The 7,748-nt window shown below is 37.6% G+C and overlaps 1 protein-coding gene and 2 non-coding genes across 3 annotated transcripts in view; 1 reads left to right on the top strand and 2 right to left on the bottom strand.

Moving 5' to 3' along the window:
* Window positions 1-803: 803 nt before the first annotated feature.
* Trnap-cgg (transfer RNA proline (anticodon CGG)) lies at window positions 804-879 on the bottom strand. The gene has a single exon. It is a non-coding gene; the product is annotated as a tRNA-Pro (tRNA).
* A 1,581-nt stretch (window positions 880-2,460) lies between these two features.
* On the top strand, window positions 2,461-2,532 carry Trnap-ugg (transfer RNA proline (anticodon UGG)). The gene has a single exon. It is a non-coding gene; the product is annotated as a tRNA-Pro (tRNA).
* A 3,459-nt stretch (window positions 2,533-5,991) lies between these two features.
* The window catches only part of LOC138012867 (uncharacterized), a 26,237-nt gene continuing 24,480 nt past the window's right edge, over window positions 5,992-7,748 (bottom strand). Inside the window, exon 5 of the mRNA XM_068859787.1 lies at window positions 5,992-7,748. This exon is cut by the window's right edge and continues 2,269 nt beyond it. The gene's annotated coding sequence lies outside the window, so the exon portion shown is untranslated.

Below are 7,748 nucleotides of genomic sequence, written 5' to 3'. Positions count from 1 at the left end.
TAAATTCCTTTCTTAGCTTAAATAATTTCACTCTTTTTTCTGGTTTGCACCTTAATCCTTAATTATTCTCGTTAATATCTCACTTTGTTATACTATTTATTGCATATTTTCACTTTATTACTCACTGTTCAACTGACAATGGATGATGTCTCATCCAAAACATGTATTGTCTTTATTAAAAAATAAATTTCAAAAACATTGTGTAGTTCATCAAAGCAGTAATAATAATAATAGTAATAATAATAATAATAATAATAATAATAATAATAATAATAATAATAATGATGATGATGGTGATAATGATGACTATAATGAAAATGATAATCATAACAATCCTAATTATGAAAATGACATTATTATGAATATTTTGATTATTTTATTGTCAATTCTAGCCAGACGTTTAAATGATGAAAATATACCAATACCTGATACTAACATCTAAACTCTTATTCTTAAGCCATCACAGCTTAATTTTAAGCCCTGGGAATGAAGGTTGATTAGAAATAAAACACCTATACAGGCAATCACAGCAATGTACGAAAAGTTGTTTTAATGGGCTTTTCGGCTTTCTTAAATTTCTGATTTGACATTGTAGTTGCAATTTGTAAATTGCATTTCATATCAGCCTTCTATTTTGCATCTGTGTGTTCCATATTTCTCATTCAATCCAAGTCACACTAGATGTATGAAAACGATCTGGAATTTCCTTTGTGTATTTTCTAATTTAATGTGGTAAATGGGACTCTTAAAACAAAAGAAAAGATGGCGCAGAATATAATATTTATGGAGGGAAGGAAAAAAATTGGGGCCCTGTCCGGGAGTCGAACCCGGGACCTCTCGCACCCGAAGCGAGAATCATACCACTAGACCAAACAGGCCAATACTTCAATCTTTGGTGCAAAATGCTCTAGCGTTTTAATGTTTCTACTTGTGCTGTAGGTTTGTTAGCGTTTTTGATAGTTTTCTAGAATATTTATCGCTGTTAAATCTTCATGACAACAACAGAGATCAATCTTAAATAATACAAACGCTTTTTTTCATATTCTTTTAATTGTCGTAAATTCTTTTGTATACATAGACAAAAAGCCGCTTGAAATGGCGCTGTATTTTTTGTAGACGGCTGTTGTAGAGCATTTGTTTAATTCAAAAAAATATATATCTATCTCTTTCCTTTATCCTTAGTGACTGTTTTATAAGAATAATTGATTGGGTGAATTTTAATATGAAATGATCGGTAGGCAAATTGGCGGCTGGATACAAGCGACGTGCCAGCGAGTCGTTCGAGTCATGCGAATCTTGCATTAACTCTAAGCACCCACTTCAAATAGCGCTGATAAACAGTATTTAAGTCAAAGCACCAATTTTAAAACGGTTGGCTTTCAATAAATATGTGACTCGCATGTTGACTCGCAAGGCTCGCCATGTTGGCTCCCGTGACTCGCAGCTATTGCTCGCATGGTCGCAAGACTCGCATGGCTCGCTTTCTCGCAAATTGTCCTCCCTCAGTTAAATTTGTACGTGTTTCAGCAGACAATCTGAAGTGAATCGAACACCATGAATAAAACTCGCGCCCTTCCTTCTTTGTCATCAGGATAAACAACAGTTCTGTCAAAACATCGACTTTTGTTTGACATTCAAAGAACGAACTTACGTGTCAGCGCTTGTCTGCAGTCATGCTTCTGTTCACCGAATACTAAAGCATTTAGGCATCATCGCGTTAAATCTTAATGAACTTCAAGCTCGAATTTGGGTTTTGCCAGAAATCAAAGAAACGTATTTGATTTTTCTGAATTTCCTGCCTGTTTGCTTCAGATATCTAGAAACGTCTCATAAGGCAAAATTTTCACGCACTCTTTACTGTCACGCTCTCCATGTCACGCAATTCTGTATTTCGAATATTGATGAAACTATTTACTAAGAAAGCATTTTCATGATTTGGCGCTTCATAAAATGATATGGTGAATATTGTTCTTCTCGAAGATTTCATCAGTTGTGATTCTAATCACAAAAATTGGTGAGGAGAAAAGGTTCCTTTTTTCTCCAACGAACGTGTGATCGAATCATGAATAGAACATTCATTTGTTTTAACCAACCATGAAACAAATTTCAAAAATTTACAGCAAGGATTCCAAAAGTGCGGCCACTTTTAATACACATTATTTTGTTTATGTCTGTACAGTTTGTGATCAGATGTTTAAGATGACTGCTTTCTCCGACGCTTGTACTAATAAATAGGCACACGGAGAGAATGGCCTCAAGTTTTGTCTTATTTGATATTTTCCGCGTGCAGCTAATTTTAGTGTTAGCATTTATATTGCTTTTTTGTGAAAAGGTTACAGAATATTCCCGAAATCTGCCATCGTAATAAACAGTACAGATAATTTATTCCGAACGGGCGAACTCCCAAGAATATGTTATAAAAGAAATTACGTTCTAAACTTTAGACGCATTATTAAGCGTGGCCTGTTGGTCTAGTGGCATGATTCTCGCTTTGGGTGCGAGAGGTCCCGGGTTCGACTCCCGGACAGGCCCGATTCTGTTTTATTTTCCTCCGCTTGAAAATATTTTCCTTTAACTTTTCATACCGCCTTTTTTTTTTTTTCAAAACGGTTTTAATTTAGCGAGTTATGAGCTCTGGTAACAAAGGATCTGAGGGGACTTATGTGATCCACCAGTTTGTAGGATCCAGTACAAGGAAAGGTTACGTTAATACAAACGTTGGCCGTGTAACACTTATATTTTAAACAGAGTTAACTGAATAGAGTTTAATGTGAAGTGCTAGATTTCTATCCCATATGAACCATGTGAGCGCTAGCCCTACTGATGGAAATGGGCTCCTGGCCCACACAAGGACAGAGAAAAACTTTGACCAAGATTCGCTCTACCGACTGAGCTACAAGGTCAGACGGGAGCAGGCCGTGGGAACTGAAGATGTTAAAGGATCCAGTGCCTACTATTTTTTTCTGTTTTTCAGGAGTGCCTACTATTTTTATTGCGCATACGTTCTGCGCATCTCGAGATATTCCGGTTTTCTATCGGTGATGCTTACTAATACAGGAATATTTTTGCGCGTTTAAAAAGCTATGCAGAGAAACAAAATCTTAGTAAGTGCTCTTGGTATCCAAAAAGAAAATCGGGGGTAACCATGCATTTTTCAGAGACAATTAAGCTTCATCAAAAACATAAAACAAAGAGCGGCTACAAACATAATGATAAAGCCCATTTTACTTTTGACTTGACGTTTCGTATAATACAACATACATTGGGAATCTGGGAAGATGTATTAAATTCATCCTTTATACGAAAATAACCTGGACTTTATTTTAATGAAACAAATTGGAGAGAATTCTACACTTCAGAATGGAACGAGTTCCTTCATTCCGTGGAAACCCACAGCAAATGAAACTGGGGTAACCGTTGCCCATGACTCCGCTCTCCTGCATAGGAAATTGTTTTTTTTACAAGGTAACATTTAGCGGCGTAGGTGTTGCTTAGAAGCCTTGGCAACATGGCGAACGGCGTTACAACTCCAGGGACTAGTGACGTGTAACTCGATAACTGCCAAAGAGCACAAAGCAAACGAAGGCCCAGCCGAACAAAAAGACAGCTAACAGTGTAGAAAGCATCTCTGCCACGAAGCATCTTTTGAAAATCAAAACATTTCTGTCAGGTAGTTTCGAGAAAGTCGCTTGGGCAGTCCACGTATCGCGCGAGTAGCATCCTCGGAAGGACTGGGCACCACGTCTAAGAAATATCTTTGGTCCTAGATTTTAAGCCGTCCATGCGCTCGGTGTTCTAATGCTCACAACTGTTATGATACTAGTTTCGTCACTCCATTGACTATTCTGTGCTTTGTACTGTTGCAGGCTCTTGTCGAAGAATGAAGCTACAATCATAGACAAAAGTAGTTGGGAAGGTTGTGTAAATGAACCACACCAAAGCTGTATTTCAACCCGCTTCTGTTAAAGCGCAAAAGAAATAGTTGTACCCTCTCTTATATAGCCCCCCTCCCCCTATTCAATGTTGGAAGGTAACACAACAATTTCCCACTAAAATCATCCAGTTTTGTACAACATTGAATGAGGGGGGAGGGGAGAGAAGCAATGAAGACGTCAAAAGTGCTAACCTTCCCGAACGGTTTTGTCTATGATAAGATTGTATCATCGGCTTTCATGATGAACAACGAAATGTCTGGGTCTTACCGAGGTAACTGATTCCAGATTATGTTGTTAAGGTACGAGATAACTTTATTTTCCTAGACAAACATCGCCCTTATAGAGACCAAATTTTATCAATTTATGTTCTAAACATTACTGTTAGCTTTGAAGAGGCCCATTGGTTATAGGCGTTGGACCCTCCGGGTTTAGTCCCTCTCTGACGACCAACTGGGGTAGTGTGTTTGAGTTGTGCCGAACTGAATTCACACATGAAGTGGCTCGAGCCAACAGAGCCGAGCACAAGCAGATTACTAGTGGGCGCGGACTGCAAGTCAAGTTAAATAAAAACTAGTCAATCAGTTTGTTAGTTGTTTATGAAAGGTTAAAAAAAAGTACCAGAGGTAAAACAATATCTCGTTGCATTTGGGTTTGTAACTGCCACTCCCTTTTAATTTTTATTCTGGCCGAAGTCACGGCGGCCAGAGTTGAGTTTTCAGCAAGTTTTTTGCGTTTTCACCACAAATTGGCAAAGCCTGCTGACCAAAAGAAGCGTGGGCTCTAAGGAGGTGATGTTTATCGCTAAATGCGGGAAGGGCTGCAAAATTGCAGTGGATAATGGACAGAGAAAAAAGTGCTCGGAGTGAATGCACGCTAAAACATATTGAACGCTACAGGAACGAATCGGTCAGGTAATCGAAAATATTGCCAACTGGCATACAAAGTTCCGAAATATGTCACTAGTGATCATGAGTTCAGATTATCTGTGAGCACAAAATGCGAAAGTGATGAAAGAGTTTCGAAAGTGACAAATGTCAGAAGTATTACAGAAACCTGTAACCATGCATGTTGTAATAATGGTGCTTTCAAAATAATTGATTCTCATTGTAAACATTTTGTATGGTAACAGTCACCCTCAAGGGACATCTCTCCTTTTAGAAGTACCATCTATAAGCAGTTTAGTCCAGTATATTCAAAGTTTGTATCAGATCAGTGATATATTTGAGGTAAAAGGAGCAAAAATTGGAATAAACACCTTTGCCTTTGTAAGCAGTGTTGTATACTGGCACTACATTCATTGTGTTACTCTGTCATCAAGCCCTGCAGTTACTGGAATTCTAATACATTAGCTGCTATTGTGAACATTGGGACTAAGTTCTACCAGGACTTTTGTATAAACAGGCATCTTACGATCAATGATTTACCTAAATATGTCACTATTTCTGGAGTAAACGTAGAAGTGAATCTTCATTCCAAAAGTACAGGGTGATGATCTGTTATTCAACCTTTGCCACATGTACATTTCCAGGATAAATGCATTAGCAAATTTTCGACCTATAATATACAAAATGACTTCCTGTTTCTTCTGTGGTGTCAGCATTGCAATGTTTACAAACATTTGTGAGGCTGACAAAATAAAATTTGAATATATAATTTATTTCAGAGCACTTGTCACGTGGTTTACTGGGAGCTTAGGGTCCTGGGAACGAGGTGGAGGATAGGTTTCAGAAAGTTATGGGTGTAATACGTTGTCGAAGATCGTTTTTTATCTAGTTATACGCTCATCTTTGTTGCTTAGATTCCATATGCTGGCTTTCCTTCAATCGGCTTGTCATCTGCTAGAACATTTACAACACTCCTTTTATCTTCAATTGGTTTCCTCTTGGAGCTTGAAGAATCTTCTGAAAGGCCAACCTTGGTGCCAAAAGCCTGCACTCTAACTCATTCAAATGGGATAATTCTGTTTTCACTGGAAACAGCATTCCATTTTAACTGCACATGGTGGTATTTTGCCTTTTCTAAAAAGTTTAAAACAACAGTAACAGAGCCATTGTAGGTTATCGATGCTTCTTTTATCTAACAAATATTGTCTTGCAATCGGGTTTGACATTTCTTGTTTATGAAAAATTAACTTGTGCTATTTAAAATACCAAAGTAAGGGCTAGATTTTTATGAACACAATTTATGGAACTGATATTTGTTACCTTTCACTTAACCAAGCTGGTCATTAGACATGTTGATGTCATTTGAAACTTTACACCAAATGTTAGGTTTTTGTACGGTACATTAGCCATTTACATGATGATGTCAAGTTGACCTATTCATTTCGTGTTTCCACATAGCTTGAATTTGGTAACCACACTGGAATAAAATTACAATTTCCATAATAAGAAAACCCTGAAAGATTCTGGTACTTAAGGGAAGTGATACCATCATGCACTTACCAGTACATTGAACTCTTTTGCATTGTTTATGTTTAACTGTTCGTGGAATCTATTGTGGTGATAGTATCTCCATTAAACTTTCTGTTAGATAAAACACTCGAGGTCAAATTGTTAGAAATGTTCAAAATAGTACTTAAATTAAAGATATTGGTTGTGTTCTGATCTTGTTATACACCTATCGTTTTTTTTTTTCATGAGCTTGTCCATTTTAGTCTGAAGTGTCAGCCGTCTCCTCGCCCAAACCCACCAAAGGGGCGAGGCTACTCTCGCCTGCCCCGTCCCTTTGGCGGATTTGGTCGAGGAGACGGCTAACACTTCAAACTATTGTCCATTTCCAACCCCATATCCACCTACCTCAACTAATTTTTTTTTCTGTCTTTATTGAAAATACAGTCCCACAAGACCCAAATACAATATTGTAAACATTTGGTCTCAACCAACTGAAAATAGAACCTTTGTGACCTAAGTGATAACAGAAACCTGAGCTCATTATTATTTTACCTTACATGTATGTATTATGCATAATTAGTCATTAAATGAAATCAAGCTCCTAATGGCTTCTATTGTAGGTTACATCGTAGTATTTTTGTGAATGCCCTAGGCCTGTCTTTAAAGTAAATTATGCTTTGGTGCACAAAATGTATACAAAATGTGCACAAAATGTATACAATATTTATATGAAATGCTTCCATAGAGTGAAACAAAATCATAACTAAATCTCTCAAGCCACCGTGAGAGAGGGGATGCTGTTTTTTTTTTTTTTTTTAATTCCCTAAAATGCTCACTTTCAAAGCGAGGCTACATGTACAACCTTTGTTGTGAAAATGGGACTTTTCCATAACAGATTGACCAATAACCCTCATCTTGAAAATGAGGGTTTCAAGAACTCAGAAATGGTCTATTTTATCTCAGTTATGTTGTTTTATTGAGTGACAAAAACAATATGGGAACTATCTAACCGTAACTCGACTGGACAAATGACCACATACATACCAAGAATTTGGACGCTTTCCATTCAACCAAACGTTTCGAGATTTCCGGGCCGAAATTGAATGGAACGGGCAAAGTTTCGGGAAATTTTTTGAAAATTTGGGGAATACGTTTTGATTGCACCCTAGTCTACTGAAATTTCTAGAATTACCGGAAATTTGTTGTTCCATTCACGAGAGATGTCGATTCACGGGAAATTTGTCGAAAATTTGGGGAAATGTTTTCATTGCACCGGTGCCTCAGTTGGTTGAGCATCGGGCTGTCACGCGGGAGGTCGTGAGTTCGACTCCGGCCGGACCAACAATTAGGGTCTTAAAATAACTGAGGAGAATGTGCTGCCTTTGTAATTACATCCGCAAATGGTTAGACTTTCAAGTCT

This window comes from Montipora foliosa, chromosome 8 (assembly GCF_036669935.1).
Source record: "Montipora foliosa isolate CH-2021 chromosome 8, ASM3666993v2, whole genome shotgun sequence".
NCBI classification, from domain to species: Eukaryota; Metazoa; Cnidaria; class Anthozoa; order Scleractinia; family Acroporidae; genus Montipora; species Montipora foliosa.
Note: the sequence above shows the minus strand (reverse complement) of the source record. Positions and strands in the feature narration are given on the sequence as shown.